The sequence below is a fragment of the Rattus norvegicus genome (assembly GCF_036323735.1).
Source record: "Rattus norvegicus strain BN/NHsdMcwi chromosome Y unlocalized genomic scaffold, GRCr8 chrY_unlocalized_2, whole genome shotgun sequence".
Taxonomy (NCBI): Eukaryota; Metazoa; Chordata; class Mammalia; order Rodentia; family Muridae; genus Rattus; species Rattus norvegicus.
This window is the reverse complement of record NW_026947378.1, coordinates 1,553,022-1,570,348: the sequence shown is the minus strand read 5'-3', so window position 1 is coordinate 1,570,348 and position 17,327 is coordinate 1,553,022. Positions and strand designations below refer to the sequence as shown.

Here is a 17,327-nt window from a genome sequence, read left to right as displayed (position 1 = left end):
GATGAAGTCTCATCTAGAATCACTTGTTCCTCCCAGATATTAGTGACAGACACAAACTACATTATTAGAATTCAATGCATGGAGGTGTTTTCTCTGTGCTGAGGACACAATACTTGACTTATCTTTCTTCCTTAGGACGTTTTCCTTCAAGGTAAAATGGTAAAAGCTATGAGCTCTCAGGAAAAATTATAGTGCCCTTCCCAACACCTGGCTTTTGGGATAAAGAAATGAATTATATAAAGTATCTGACTTCCAAGAAAAATAACAAGTTATTTTTCAGATCTTCTGAGAAGCATCTCAGATGCTTCTGAGAGACTCCGAGCTCCTGATTCCATATGTGGAAATCTCAGATCAAGGCTATATCTTCAGTGAACCTACTCGACCTCTACCCAAGACTCAAGGACCTTTCCCACTGACCACGTATTTCTTCCATTTTTATAACAAGACAGAAGGCCAGCTTCATATTCCCCATGTCTGATCACTACATCCTCTGTTTCTCCCTCCCAAATTGCTGTATACAATGCATTAAAGGACAATTAATAAACCCTAGATGTACTGAAGGGATATCTAAGAGGAAGTTGCAGTCAGGACAACACTTGTGACATCACAGAAGAAGCTCGGGCTTCCAGAATACAAGAGATTTTTCAAGGAGGGCCTAATGATGTTGTCACTGAGAACTGCCGTAGACTACCTGCTGTACAGATTTCCTTACATTGACCAGATTTGAGGGTGACACTTTCAGAAGAGTCTCCTGTTTAAGAGTGGAAACCTTTACATACTAAATCTCTCTAAAGGTAGAGACTTCTCTTTGTTTCATTAGGGTTTACATGCTCTCAATGGACAAAGTTAGTTAGGGGTTTAGCATGGCTAGAAAAGATTTAGCAACATAGAGAGAAGAAGATTCTTATAGATAATATTTTATTCCCAGGTTCATTCCTGTGACATAGAGTTCAATATCCCAGGTTTCCTCTATTTCCAAAGGCCAGTATTTTGCCTACAGACCTTAATTGAATGAATATTGTATTTCACTTTCTCATTGTCCATTCCATGATAAGAGATTTTATTAATATTCCTGTATGTGTACTCAAAAATTCTGTTTCCAGTTTTATTTTCAGCAAAGCAAATGACATAATGACTATAGAATTCAGTTCTCTAGTCCTATTTGATATCAGTACTATACTATCTACTTTCCTGTGCTCCCATTGCTAGACTTGAGGGTTGGATGTTTTACAATGATTCTCACTGAAAGCCAAACATAAGATAACGGAGGATGGGCAGAAAGAAGGATGGCTTGAGGACCAGTGAAAGCTCAACTTCAATAGGTTCATAATAACTTGAGGGAGTCTATTTGGCACTGTCATTTCTGAACTCTACATTCTTGACCTACTTGCTCAGAATCCATGTCACAATTCCACCTAACCACATAGCTGTAGGAGCCACAAAAGTATATATATATACATCAGCCACCAAAACTAGATAATATTGATGTAGCTAAAAAGTGCCTTCTGCCAGCAACCTGATATAGATATTTCCTGAACGACACAGGTAGATCATGTCAACTACAGAAATTAATGCTAGTGGCAAATCAGTGAACTGAAACAGACCTCTTGTTGGCAGATTTTGAGAAAGGAATTCAAGAGGTGAAGGAGCTTTCAATCCCATAAGAACAACAATGTCAATGACCCAGAGCTTTCTGGTACTAGACCAATATTCAATGAATGTAGATGGACAGAGCTATGGTTCAAACTGCATGTGGCAGAGGATGACCTTGTTCATCACAAATGGAGGCAGAAGCTATTGGCCCACTCTAGGTTTGTCTCCCAGTTCAAGGGAATGTGAATGCACAGTCAGAGGGGTTAAAGTAGAAGGGGAAGGATATGGGTAGGAATCTTATGGGCAGTTAAATGGGAAACGAAATAACATTAAATGTAAATATAGAAACATCAAGTTAAAAAAATCAATACAAATAAAGCTAAAACATAAAAAAAGAAAGGAATAAACAAAGAGAAAACTGACAGCTAATCATACCTAGTGACTCAGAGAAGTAAAATGGTAATCAGTGGAAATATTAGTGGAAAGAATGAGATGATGAAATCTCAACTAATAGCACTGCTGCTTCCCAGACTGCACTATAGATATCCAAAACATGGAGGAATTTACTCTGAGCTAGGGACACAATACCTGTCTCTCCCTTTTACCTTAGGACATGTTTCTTCTTATCAAAAAGAGTAAACGTCATGAGCTCTCAGGAAAACAACTGTGCCCTTCCCAACACTTGACTTTTGGAATAAAGAAATTAATGATATAAACTCTGATTTCCAGGAACCATAAAAACAGGGAAGTCCAGATTCTTCTGAGAGGATCCCATCTCCTGATTCCCATAGGTGGGAGGCTCAGATAAAGGCTATCTCTTTAGCATTCCCACTAAATCACTACCAAGTACTCACTGAGCTATACCGAGGACCATGTATTCCTTCCTTTTTTATACCAAGACAGATGGCCAGCTTCCTTCGTTCTCCCCATATCTGATCTTTTCATCCTTTTTATTCTCCCTCCCAAATGGCTGTTTACTCTGAATTAGAGGCCAATTAGTAAGTACTAGAGGTACTGAAGGAATATATGAGAGGCAATTGCAGTCACGACAACACTTGTGACAACACAGAAGAAGATAGGGATCTCCAGGTTGCAAGATATTTTTCAGGCAGGGCCTAATGATGATGTCTCTGAGAACTGCCATGGCCTACCTTCTGAACAGATTTCCTTACATTGACCAGATTTGAGAGTGCCTTTTCCAGGTATCTCTCCTGTAACACAGGGGAAACCTTTATGTATTCCATCTCCAAACCTAGTGAGTTTTTTTCCTTCATTAATGGTTTCATGCTCTGAATGGAGAAAGTTAATCAGGCATTTGGCATGGGTAGAAAAGGTCTAGGAACATGGAGTGGAAGAGATTATTCTGGATAATAATTCTATTCCAAGGTCCATTCCTGTGACATACACTTCAATTTCCTAGGTTTTCTTTGTTTCCCAAAGGCCAGTATTTTCCCTCCAGACCTTTAATTGATTGAGTATTGTATTTCATTTTCGTATTGTACTTTCCTTATAGGAGACTTTATATATATATATTCCAGATTGTGTACACAAAAATTCTGTTTTGCAATTCCATTTTTGCAATTAATAAGCAACAAAGCATGCCAATATATAGAGTGAATATGACAGTGTAAATATTGTATACCTACTTGAAATGATGAAGTCCAAAATCCTTATGAAGTCCAAAAATTAGGAGACAGCATTAAAGCAAAAGGACATCATAGATTATAGAATGTGGATGTCTAGTCCCATTAGATGTCAGTTCTATAATATCTACCTTCCTGTTCCCAGGGCCAAACTTAAGGGTTTTGGAGGTTTTACCATGATTCTTTATTCAGGCCAAACACAAGACTCAGCAGGATGGGCAGGAAGAAGAATGTCTTGATGTCCAGAGATACCTCAACTACAATAGGTTCAAAAATAACAGGAGGGAGTCTGATTGGCATTGGCCTTTGCTAATTCTACATTTTTGAACTAGTTGCACAGAATCTATCCTAAAATTCCAACTAACCACATAGCTGTAGGAGCCACCAAATATATACATAAATACATATATATATATATATATATATATATATATATATATATATGTGTGTGTGTGTGTGTGTGTGTGTATGTATATATGTATAAGTATGTATATGTATATATATATATATATGATAGAGATAGATAGATAGATAGATAGATAGATAGATAGATAGATAGATAGAGAGATCTGCCACAAACTACATAAGATTGATGATGCTAAGAAGTGCATGCTGCCAGGAAACAGATATAGATCTTTCCTGAGAGACACAGGTAGAGCATGCCGATTATAGAAATGAAGGTTATTGGCAGACCAGTGGAATGTAAACGAATCTCTTGTTAGTAAATTTGGAGAAAGGATTACCAGAAGTGAATGGGCTTTCAATCCCATAAAAACAACAATACCAATGACCCATAGCTTTTTGGTACTAAAACAATATTCAAAGACTGTACATAGACAGAACTATGTCTGCAGCTGCATATGTAGCCTTGTTGGACATCAATGGGGGGAGAAGCTCTTAACCTACCAAAGCTAGTACCCCAGTGTAGGGGAATGTCAGGGTGTGCTGGGAAAGGGAGTGGTTGGTGAGGGGGAACACCTTTATAGAAGAACTGGTGGGGAAAGTGATAGGACTCTTATGACCGGAAAACTGGGAAAGTGAATAATATTTGAAATGTAAACAAAAATATCTAATATTTATAAAAGAAATAATAAAAGTTTAACAAGTTGAACAGCCAAAGTGAAGAGTCTCAATCCCACTAGAGAGGGAGAAGAAATGAACCTCAGGAGGGAAGAGTGAGGGAACTGGGTGAGAAAGGAGACAGTAAGGGAAAGAGGGGAACATGGTCAGTTATTGGTGGGGAGTAAGACTGAAACCCTGAGTTTCAGCAGAATTAATGGAAACAGGCAATCTCAGGAGCTAAAATGTTGGAGGTAGTTGGTGGCTCTAGAATATTGCAGAGACCTGAGAGGTATGAGACTATCAGGACTCAGTAAAATGCTGGGAGTGTGTAGAGGGACCTTGTAGAGACTACCTCCATGTGGAAGAGAGAGCATGGGTCTTCTTAGTGGGGAATTGAGTCCATTGAAGTTGAGAGATATTAAGGATTAGTGATGGTCACTTTCTCTTATTTTCATAATTGGAGGTTAGTTTATGCTTGTGTGCTTCTGTTTCTTTTGTTGTAAAGATTAATTTCTTGCTTTATCTATGATTTTACTTGCCTCCTTGTGTTGGGGCTTGCCAGTTAGTGTCCTTTTTATTAGTGGATATGCAGAAAATTATTTTATATCAGAAAAATTCCATGTCTTCTAAAACATCTAAAAATCAGTCTGACTCTCAAACTCTTCCTGGGAAACATTTACCATCAGTCATGCAATCCCCAGGACCATCGAAATCTAAAAAGGGGTATCTAGAAACTTAACCATTGGCCCAAAGGTCTTTAGGATGTTCAGCAATTTCTCCAAGAGCTTGGTGCACCTAGAGAACAAAAGAACTAAAGCCATCTTCCCAGGGTGTTTTCCCAAGAACCACATATTTCTTCTTTCCTTTTATACCAAGACAGAAGCCCAGCTTCCTTTTCCACATCTCTGATCTCTTCATCCTATTTGTTCTCCCTCCAAAATGGCTGTTTACTCTGAATTATAGGCCAATTAGCAAACCCTAGATATAAGGAAGGAATATCTGTGAGGCATTTGCTGTCAAGACGACACTTGTGACATCACAGAAGAAACTAGGGCTCTCCAGGATACAAGAGATTTTTCAGGCATGGCCTAATGAAGATGTCACTTAGAACTGACATGGCTACCTTCTGAACAGCTTTCCTTATATTGACCAGATTCAAGGGTGTCCTTTCCGGGCGTGTCTCCTGTGACACAGTAGAAACTTTTATTTGCTACATCTCTTTAAAGTTACAGACTTCTCTCTGCTTCACTAGTGGTTACATGATCTGAATGGAGAAAGCTAGTCAAGGGCTTAGAAAGATCTAGGAACTCAGAGAGAAGGAGATTCTTCTGGAGATTAATTTTATTCCCAGGTCCAATCCCGTGACATAAAGTTCAATTCCCAAGGTGTTCTCTGTTTCCCAGGTGCCAGTATTTTCCCTACAGACCATTAATTGAGTGAAAATTGTGCTACATTTTTTGATTTTACATTCATTGATAGGGGACATTACATATGTTCCTGCATGTGTACTCAAAATTTTCATTTTTCCAATTCAATTTTTTGCAATAAAAATTTTTGGCTACAAATTGGGCCGAGTTATAGAGTGAATATAACAGTGTAAATATTGTGTACCTTTTTCAAATGTTGAACTTCCAAATACTTATTTTGTCCATAAATTAACAGACATCAGTTAAGCAAAGGACAACATGGACTATAGAATGCGGTTTTGTAGTTCTTTTAGATCAATTCTCTAATATCGACCTGCCTGTGGTCCCAGGGCAAGACTTGAGGGTTTTGGTTGTATTAACACGATTCTTTCTTCAGGCCAAACATCAATTTCGGGTGATGGTCAGCAAGAAGATTGGCTTGAGGTCCAGTGAAACCTCAACTTCCATAGGTTATAAGAACAGGAGGGAGTCTATTTGGCATTGTCATTTGTGAATCCTATATTCTTGACCTAGTTACACAGAATCTAAGTATATCTTCCATCAAAATTCTTAGTAGTAGAAGCCACCAAAAGTATATATATATATATATATATATATATATATATATATATATATATATATATATATATATCTGACACCAAAACTAGATGGATTTTTGAAGCTAAGAAGAGAATGCTGCCAGCAACTGGACATAGATTTTTACTGAGAGACACAGCTAGAGCACATCAAATACAGAAGTGAGTGCTAGTGGAAAACCAGAGAACTGAAAATGGACCTCATGTTTGTAGATGTTTAGAAAAGATTACAAGAACTGAATGGACTTTCAACCCCATAAGAACAACAATTCAACTAAGCAGAGCTTTCTGGTACTAAACCAATATTCAAAGACTGTGTACGGACAGACCTATGCCTCCAACTGCATAGGTAGCAGAGAATGGCCTTGTTGGGCCGCAATGGAAGGAGAAGCCCTTCCTGCTCCTTAGGTTTGACTACAAGTTCAAGGGAATGTCAACGTGCAGTAACGGGGGTTATAGAAGTAGGTTAGTGGCACTGCTTAGGAATCTCATGGACAGGAACCTGGGAAATAATATTTGAAATGTAAATATAAAAATATACAATTAGAAAAAGTAATAAATATTGCTAAAAATAAAAAAGAGAGAGAAAAAGAAAAGTTAACTGCAAGCAAATCACACCTATTGACTCAGAAATCTAAAGGGTAACTTTCAGGGAATGGTAGTCAGAGTAATACTAGTGGAAAGACTGAGATGATCAAGTCTCAAATAGAAGCACTTCTCTCTCCCAGATATCACTGTCTAACACATACTGCACTATAGGAATCCAAAGCAAGGAGGAGTGTACTCTGAGCTGAGGACACAATACTTGTCTTTCCCTCCTTCCTTAGGATCTTTCTCTTCTCGGAAAATTTATAAAAGCCATGAGCTCTCAGGAAACAACTGGGCCCTTTCCAATACCTGGCTTTTGGAATAAAGAAATTAATGATATAAACTCTCTGATTTCAAGGAGCAGGGAAGTCCAGATTTTTCTGGGAGACTCTCAGTTCTTATGTCCTATATGTTGAAGGCTGAGATAGACGATATCTCTTCAGCAAACCCACTCAACCCCTAACCAGGAAACACTGAGCTTTCCAATGGACCAAGTGTTTCTTCCTTTTTTAGTCAAATACAGAAGGCCAACTTCTTTCTCCCCATCACTGTTCTTTTTACCCTCTTTCTTCTCACTCCCAAATGGCTATTGACTCTGAATTAGAGTTAGTAAACCCTAGAGGTACTGAAGGAATATCTGAGCAGCAGTTGCAGACACAACAACACTTGTGACATCACAGAAGAAGATAGGGATCTCCAGGATAGAAGAGATTTTTCAGGCATGGCCTAATGGTGATGTCACTGAGAGCTGCATGGACTACCTGCTAAACAGCTTTCCTTACATTGAACAGATTCGAAAGTGGCTTTTCAAGGAGTTTCTCCTGAGGCACAGTGGAAAACTTTACATACTACATCTCTCTAATGCTAGATACTTCTCTTTGCTTCATTAGTGGTTACGTTGTCTGAATGGAGAAAGTTAGTCAGGGACTTTGAATGGGAGAAAAGGTCTAGGAACATGGAGAAGAGGAGATTCTTTGAATAATAATTTTATTCCCAGGTCCATTCCTGTGACATACACTTCAATTTCCCAGGTTTTCTCTGTTTTCTAAGGCAAGTATTTTCCCTACAGACCTTCAATTGATGAAATATTGTATTAATATTTTTTCTACATTCCTTGAGAGGGGAAATATATATTCCTGAATGTGTACTCAAAAATTGTTTTCCAATTCAATTTTTTGCAATGATTTTGGCAAAAAAGGGGCATAGGTACAGAGTGAGTAAAACAGTGTAAGTATTGTGTACCTACTTCAAATAGTAAACTCCCAAGTCCTTATTTATTTCAAAAATTTTCAGACATCAGTAAATCAAAGGACCACATGGAGTATCAAATTTGTTTCTCTAGAAATTTTTGATATCAGTACTACAGTATCAACCTTCCAGTGTCCCAGTGACAGATTTGAGGGTTTTGGATGCTTTTCTATGATTCATTCTTCAGGCCAAACAGAAGATTCAGGAGAAGAATGACTGAAGTCCAGGGAACACTGTACTTCAGGAGGTTCATAAGGAAAGGAGTGACTCTATTTTCCATTTTCATTTGTGTTTTCTACATTCTTTTTTTTCTTCTTCTTTCAGAGCTGGGGACCGAACACAGGTCCTTGGGCTTACTAGACAAGCGCTCTTCCACTGAGCCAAATCCCCTACCCGGATTCTACATTCTTGACCTAGTTGAGCAGAATCCATGTTAAAATTCAACCTTACTTCCTCACTGCAGGAGCCATCGAACTGTATATATATTGTATATATATGAATGCCACAAAAACTCGATAATATTGATGAAGCTAAGAAGTGCATTCTGTCAGTAACCAGATATAGATCTTTCCTTAGAAAAAATTCATAAATGAGTGCTAGTGGCAAACCAGTGAACTTAAAATGGACCTCTTGTTGGTAGATTTTGGGGAAGTATTACAGGAGGTGAAGGGGTTTAACCTCATATGAAAAACAATGCAAATGAATCAGTGCTCTCTGGTACTAAACCAATAATCAATGTAGGTACAGAGACACAACTATGGCTGGTTATGTCCTCCTTAAGCATCAATGGAAGGACAACCCATTTGTTCTCCCTGGGTTAGACTCACAGTTCATTGGAACGTAAAGGGGCAGTATGGGGCATAATAGAACAAGAGCAGGAGCATGGTTAGGGATCTTATGGGCAGAAAACTGGGAAACAAAATAACATTTCAATATAAATATATAAATATCCAATTAATAATAAGGAATAAAATATGGTAAAAAATAAAAAAAATTAAAGAAATTAAAGAAAAGAGTACAACCAACTAATAACACCTATTTACTCAGAAATCTAAAAAGTCATTGACAGGGAATGGTAGGCAGAGAAATACTAGTGAAAAGACGGGGACAATGAAGTGGCGAATAGGATCACTTCTCTCTCCCAGATAACAGGGTCAGACACAAACTGCACTACATGAATCCAAATCATGGAGTAATTTACTGTGAGCTGAGGACACAATACCTGTATTTCCCTCTTCCTTAGAAACTTTTTCCTCTGTGACAAAAAGAATATGTGTCATGAGCTCTCAGGTAAACAACATTCCCTTCCTAACTCTTGAATTTTGTAAGAAATTAATGGTATAAACTCTATGATGTACAGGAACCATAACAAGCAGGGAAGTCCAGATGCTTCTGAGAGGCTCCCAACTACTAATACCCATATGTGGAAGGCTCAGGTCAAGGATATGTCTTCAGCGAATCCACTAAACACCTGCGCAGGACTCACGGAGCTTTCCTATAGACCACATATTTCTTCCATTTTTTATACAAAGACAAAAGGGCAGCTTCCTCCTCCCCATCCCTGATATCATCTTCCTCTTTGTTCTCCTTTGCAAATAGCTCTTTACTCTGAATTTGGAGCGAATTAGTAAACCCTAGAGGTACTGAAGGAATATCATCAATTCAATTGCAGTCAGAACAACACTCGTGACATCACAAAAGAAGCTAGGCCTCTGCAGGATAAAAGAGCTTTTTCAGGGAAGGCCTAATGATGATATCAGTGAGAATTGCAATAGCCTACCTGCTGAACACCTTTCCTTACATTGACCAGATTCGAGTTTGCACTTTCCTGGTATGTCTCCTGTTACACAGTAAAAACCTATACATAACCCATCTCTCTAAAGCTAGAGACTTCTCTCTGCTTCACTAGTGGTTACATGCTTTCAATGGAGAAAATTAGACAGGGACTTGGCATGGGTAGAAAAGATTTAGGAACATGGAGTGTAGGAGATAATTCTAGATAATATTTTTATTCCCAGTTTCATTCCTGTGATATACAGTTCAATTTTCTCTGTTTTCTCTGTCTGCCAAAGGCCAGTATTTTCCCTACAGACCTTTAATTGAATGAATATTGTATTTCAATTAATTATGGTTAATTCCTCGATGGGGGGTATTGTAAATATTCCTCAATGTGTACTCGATAATTCTGTTTTCCAATTCCATTTTCTGCAATGATTTTGGTCACAAAGGGTGCCCAGCTATAGAGTGAGCATAACAGTGTAAATACTGTGTACCTCCTTCAAACGATAAATTCCCAAATCCTTATTTTAACAAAAAATTACCAGACATCAGGAAAGCAAAGGACATCATGGATTATTGGATTTGGTTATCTAGTCCCATTTGATATCAGTACTACGCGATCTGTCTTCCAGTGTTCCCATGGTCAGACTTGAGGGTTTAGGATGTTTTACCATGATTCTTTATTAAAACCAAAAGGAAGATACCAGATGATGGGCAGGAAGAAGAATGGCTTGAGGACCAGTTATACGACTACTTCAATAGGTTCATATAAACATGGCGGAGTCTATTTGCGTTGGCATTTTTTAATTCTACATTCTTGACATAGTTGGGCAAAATCCATGTGAACATTCCACTTGACGAAAGAGGTGTAAGACCCACCAAATCTATATTTGTACTCTTCAGACAACCAAACTAGATAGGAATGATGAAGGTAAGAAGTGCATTCTTCCAGGAGCCAGATATAAATATTTACTGAGAGACACAGATACAGCATGTCAAATACAGAAGTGAATGCTGGGACCAAACCAGTGATCTGAAAACGGACCTCTTGTTGGTAAATTTTGAAAAAGGATTCGAAGAGCTGAGGTGCTTTCAACACTAGAAGAACAACAATGCCAGTGAACCAGCGCTTTCTCATAACAGACCAATATAAAAAGAAAGTACATGGACTAACCTATGCCTTCAAATGCATATGTGGCAGAAGATGGCCATTTTGGGCAACATTGGAAAGAGAAGCCCTTGTATTCCCTACTTTGTCTCCAAGTTCAAGGGAATGCATTGCGGCAGAAAGGCTGATTTGAAAGAAGGAAATGGATTGGGTAGTAACCTTATGGGCAGGAAACTGGGAAAAGAAATAATATTTTAAAAGTAAGTATAGAAACATTCAGTTAAAAAATCAAATTTTGGTAAAAAATAAAAAAGAATGATATAAAAGAAAGAGAGTTGCCAAGTAAGACATATTCATGCAGAAATCTGAAGTGTTATTCAGAATAATACAAGTGGAAAGACTGAGATGATGAAGTCTCAACTACAAGTACTTCCCTTTCCCATATATCAGTGTCAGACACAAACTGCATTATAGGTATCCAAAGCATGGAGGAGTTTACTCCGAGCTAGATACTTCTTTTTCACTTCTTCCTTAGGACCTTTTATACTTGACAAAAAGAGTGAAGGTCATGATGCCTAATGATGATGTCACTGAAAACTCTCATGGACTACCTGATGAACAACTTTCCTTACATTGACAAGATTCAAGTTTGCACTTTAAAGGTATGTCTCCTGTGACACAGTGGAAACCATTATATATTCCTTCTCTCTAAAGCTAGAGACTTCTTGCTGCTTCACTAGTGGTTACATGCTGTGGCGCTTGACATGGTTGAAAAAGATTTAGGAACATGGAGAGTAGGAGATTCTCCTAGATAATACTTTTATTCCTAGGTTCATTCTTGTGACATACAGTTGAATTTTCTAGGTTTTCTCTGTTTCCCAATGACCAGTATTTTCCCTATAGACGTAAAATTGAATGAATATTGATTGTATTTCAATTTCTTTTTTTTTTATTAACTTGAGTATTTCTTGTATAAATTTCCAGTGTTATTCCTTTTTCCGGTTTCCGGGCAAACATCCCCCTCCCCCTACCCTTCTTAATGGGTGCTCCCCTTCCCATCCTCACCCCATTGCCGCCATCCCCCCAACAATCTAGTTCACTGGGGGTTCAATCTTAGCAGGACCCAGGGTTTCCCCTTCCACTGGTGCTCTTACCAGCTCTGGAAAAAAAAAAGAACTTAAATATCCTGTATTTCAATTTCTTATTGTAAATTCCTTGTTAGGGGATTTTGTAAATATTTCTCAATACACACAAAAATTCTGTTTTCAATACCATTTTCTGCAATGATATGGTCACAAATGGGGCCCAGCTATATAGTAAGTATAATAGTGTAAATTCTGTGTACTTACTTCAAATGCTAATCTCCCAAATTCTTATTTTATCGAAAAATTACGAGACATCAGGAAAGCAAAGGACAACATGGACTATTGAATTCTGTTTCTTGTCCCATTTGATATCTGTACTACCCTATCTAGCTTCCAATGTTCCCATGGCCAGACATGAGGGTTTAGGATGATTTAAATGATTCTTTCTTCAGGACAAACGTAACATACCATGTGATATGCAGGGAAAAGGATGGCTTGAGGACCAGTTATACGTCTGCTTCAGGGTTGTGGATTTAGCTCAGTGGTAGAGCGCTTGCCTAGCAATACAAGGCCCTGGGTTCAGTTCCCAGCTCCGAAAAAAGGAGAAAAAATAAAGTCTACTTCAGTAGGTTCATAAAAACAGGGGGAGTCTCTTTGAAATTGTCATTTTTGAATTCTATATTCTTGACATAGTTGTTCAGAATCCATGTTAACTTTCCAATTAACTTCATAGGTTTAAGAGGAACCAAATACATATGTATACATCAGACAAAAAAACTAGATAAGATTGATGAAGGTAGGAAATACATTCTGCAAGGAACTGGGTACAGATATTTACTGAGAGACATAGATACAGCATGTCAAATACAGAAGTGAATGCTAGTAGCAAACCAGTGATCTGAAAACGGACCTCTTGTTGGTAAATGTTGAAAAAGGATTAGAAGAGCTGAAGGTGCTTTCAACCCCATAAGAACAACGATGCCAGTGAACCAGAGTTTTTAATACTAGACCAATGTACATAGAAAGTACATGGACTGACTTATGGATACAAATGCATATGTTGCATAGGATGGCCTTTTTCGGCAACATTGGAAAGAGAAGCTCTTGTCATCCCTAGTTTGTCTCCCAGTTCAAGGCAATATCATGAGGCAGAAAGGTTGGTTAGAGTAGAAGGAAATGGAAAAGTTAGCAATCTTATGTGCAGGAAACTGGGAAGGGAAATAATATTCAAAATGTATATATAGAAACATCTCGGAAATCTGAAGTGGTAGTCAGAGTAATAGTAGTGGAACGACTGAGTTATTGAAGTCTCCACTAGAATCACTTCTCTCTCTCAAATATCAGTGTCAGACCCAAACTTCACTATAGGTATCCAAAGCATGGAGGAGTTTACCGTGAGTTAGGGACACAATACTTGTTTTTCCCTTCTTCCTTAGGAACTTTTCTTCATGAAAAAAAGAGAGGAAGCCCCGGGTCCTGCTTATATTGATCCCCCAGTGAACTAGATTGTTGGGGGGTGGGCTGCAATGGAGGAAAGATGGGGAGGGGAACACCCATAAAGAAGGGGAGGGGGAGGGGTTAGGGGGATGTTTGCGAGAAACCGGAAAATGGAATAACAATCGAAATGTATATAAGAAATAGTCAAGTTAAAAAAAAAGAAAGAAAAAAGAAAAAAAGAAAAGAAAAAGAAGTAAAGAAGAGTAAAGGTCATGACCTCTCAGGAAAACAACCGTGCCCTTCACAACACTTGGGTTTGGAATAAAGGAATGAAGGATATAAACTCTCTAATTTCCAGGAACCTTAAGAACAGCGAAGTTCATTTGCTTCTGAGAGCCTCACAGTTCCTTAGTCCCTTATGTAGAATGCTCAGATCAAGGCTATCTCTTCAGCGATACCACTCAACCCTTACCAAGGACTAACTGAGCTTTCCAAAGGACCATGTATTTCTTCCCTGTTTTTTATACCAAGATAGAAGGCCAGCTTCCTCCCCATTTTGAATCTCTTCATCCTCTTCATTCTTCCTCCGACACTAAGATTTACGGAACCAACGAGGATAAACAAGGAGAAAGGGCAAAGAAAAATGCTTGAATTTCACTCAGAAGGAGGAATAAACTAATTAGAGGAGGCAGATGGAAGGAAAGGATTGGGTGCCTAAGGGGATGGGAAGGGAAATGTGGTTTGAGAATCATTTCTTGGAAGAGACGAGCAAGAGGGACAGAGGGCCAAGAGAATAAAGAGAAATCAGTGACAGTCCAGGGTGGGCGCTATCTCTGATTTACCAGCAATCTGGGATGGGTGAGGCTACACTGGTGTCCATGAGGGTGACTTTAGCTGAGACTTGTAACAGTGGGGATACAGATACTGAAATGATCACTTTCTGTAGCCACAGAGGACCCAAGGTGGAAGGATAAGGACCCAAACCCACCCCCAAAATTTTGACCCAGAAATTGCCCTCTGTGTAAGAAACACAGGGACTGAGATGGAAGAGGAAATGAGGGAATGGCCAAAGGATAAATGGCCGGATGTGAGGCTTATCCTATGAGCAAACGACAAACACTGACATTATTAATGGTCCTTTCTTATGTTTGCATTTTATGTTTATTGTCCTCTGCGAGGCTCCACCAAGGGACGACTGACACTGAAGCAGACACGCACGGTCAAATATCAAATGGAGCTCAGTGAGTCTCACTGAAGAGCTGAGGGAAGGACTGAGAGAGGCAGAGGAGCACAATGGTCCCCACGTGGGTTCACTAAACCCGTTGCCAGTCTGTGGATCCTGTTCTCCTACCCGGGCTGCGTTTTCAGGACCTGCTGGGAGACAATGAATCTAGTCTTGCATAGACTTGATGTGCCCGGGGTGGAGATGTATCCAGAGTGGTCCTCTGCTCATTCAGTGTAGAATGGGAGAGGATAGGAGGAGGTACTATAAATGGTGGGTGCCTGGAGGAGTGTGGTTGACAGGGCAGCATTCAGAATTTTACCTGGTGAATATGTACAAACACTTTAGCAAGGGGCAAAGGCATGACATCATGGGGACGGGGGCATGGCATCATGGGGGTTTGGCATGACATCATAGGTTTGGGGCATGATATCATAGGGGTGTGTGAATGACATCATTGTGGTCGAGGCATGATATCATGAAGCTTAAGAGAAAATAGATGAAACTAGAAAAAACATCAGCCCAAGACGGAACTGAGACCTAGAGACACTAACATGGAAGGCCTTTACCTATGCATAGTATCAGCTGTGAGATTAATCATATTATATCTACAATCCACAAATGCAGAGAGAACAAAGGAAAGGAGAAGGCCCGTGAGGGGAAAAGCATAGACCTATCTGAAAGGAAAACTGGAACAGATTATGTGAGTGAGTGACGGCGACTGAGGACAGAAGCGGAGGGTCAGCGGGGAAGATGGAGGGAAAGCGCGGTGCAGAGAGAAACAGCCAGAAATAGAGAACATATGAGTTAATGTGGAAACTCGATGAAAACACTGGTTAATTCATGGTGTCTAGAGGGCCACGTTCCTGAGGATTTAATCTGACAGAGAATGCAGAGTACGAACCTGCAATCCTTTGAAATCGAGCAAGTAGGACTTCAGGGTCGGGGATGGGGCACATTCAGTGGAGTCAATTTCTGAGGAGGTAAAATGGAGATCCCTGAACAACAGACTGATGCTGGGAAAGAGATTATAAAGATATAGCAAATGAGGGATTCCTGGTACTTTAAACCTGCAACTGATGTAAATGCACAGGAAAACCCTTCCTGCACTCTAAGGTTTGTTTAGCCATTGTTCACCCTGAGAAATTATACACACAATGATAGTGTGTCCCTGAATACCTTCTAACAGAACTGTGACACTGAAATCCTTGGAAGAAACCATAATTTACTTTCACGCAGACCAATCTTCTGCTGGCTGACTGTTTCCTGGGTCCACTCCATCCTTTCACACTTTGTGCACCTGGACACTCTAGGAAGGAGACAAGAGATGAGTGTATGTGTGTGTGTGTGTGTGTGTGTTTGTGTGTGTGTGTATCTGTATATTGGTTATCGTCTGTGTGTCTGTATTTGTGTATATGTGTGTATGTGTGTGTGTGTCTCTGTGTGTGTCTGTATGTGTTTTTGTGTCTCTCCCTGTGTGTATATGAGTATGTGTCTGTGTGTTTGTGTATGTGTGTGTGTCTGTGTCTGTGTGTTTGTCTGTGTCTGTCTGTGTCTGTGTGTATGTCAGTTTGTCTGTCTATGTCTCTTTCTGTGTTTCTCTGTGTATCTGTGTGTGTTGCATGTGTGTGTGTGTGTTTGTGTGTGTGTGTGTGTGTGTGTGTGTGTGTGTCCGTCATCCATAAGCTAACCATCCTCACACAGACTGTTTGGATTGCTTTTATTTTTAGGAGGTTGGCGAATGTTTCTCTTGTCCTAAAAGACCACTCTGGTTCTCAACTCTCTCTGTGAAGCCATGACAGGTTGAGTAATTTTCATGTGTGAGGAGTCTGTCCTATTGAAACTTGCTTTCTTGGATACAATATCACTTGAAAAACACATCTCAACATTTACTATCCTTATTCCGTGATCCCTTGAGGGGATTATTCCATTATTATTATTATTATTATTATTATTATTATTATTATTATTACAGGATTATTCCTTCATATTGCTCTCTGCATTGTTACCAGTGTACTAAAGTTCATTGACGTCAGGAACAAAGATTTTGTTTCATATGGGTCACATTGGATGGCCATGTCTTTGTTCTTGGAACTGAAAGATTTATTTGCATGCTCCCAAGATCAAATACATTAAAGTACAGAAATTTCCTTGGTCTTCTACATGAGAGTGACACCAAGTTATGGAGGAATAAGACAGTTTTCCACAATGTTTCAGGCTTTGGGGATTGGTAGACATTACATAGCCATCTTTTTATTCATAGCAAGAATAGTCAAAATTATTAATAGAAGGCAGAAAATTTTAACAACATATTTTTGCTGGCTAATTTAAATTCCTGTATTGTATCTCTAAAACATTATACATTCTCTTTCAGGTTCTTCTTGAAATTGTTTGAAGAAGTGAAAACTGGTATGTGTTTATTTGTTCACATTCATAAAGATGGCCATTGCTCTAGTGATGGACAGATGGCACAACTTTCAAGAGGCAAACTGACTTTCTTGCCAAAGAAATAAATCAACTTCATGGAGGCAGTTTCATTCTTAGGTACAAATGTTTAAAA

General features: G+C 39.0%; 1 long non-coding RNA gene across 1 annotated transcript; it reads left to right on the top strand.

The window, feature by feature from the left end:
- The first annotated feature begins 670 nt into the window (after positions 1–670).
- On the top strand, positions 671–14,757 carry LOC134484623 (uncharacterized). Its single transcript, XR_010062141.1, has 3 exons — positions 671–794; positions 11,559–11,685; positions 14,724–14,757. It is a non-coding gene; the product is annotated as an uncharacterized LOC134484623 (long non-coding RNA).
- Positions 14,758–17,327: the final 2,570 nt, after the last annotated feature.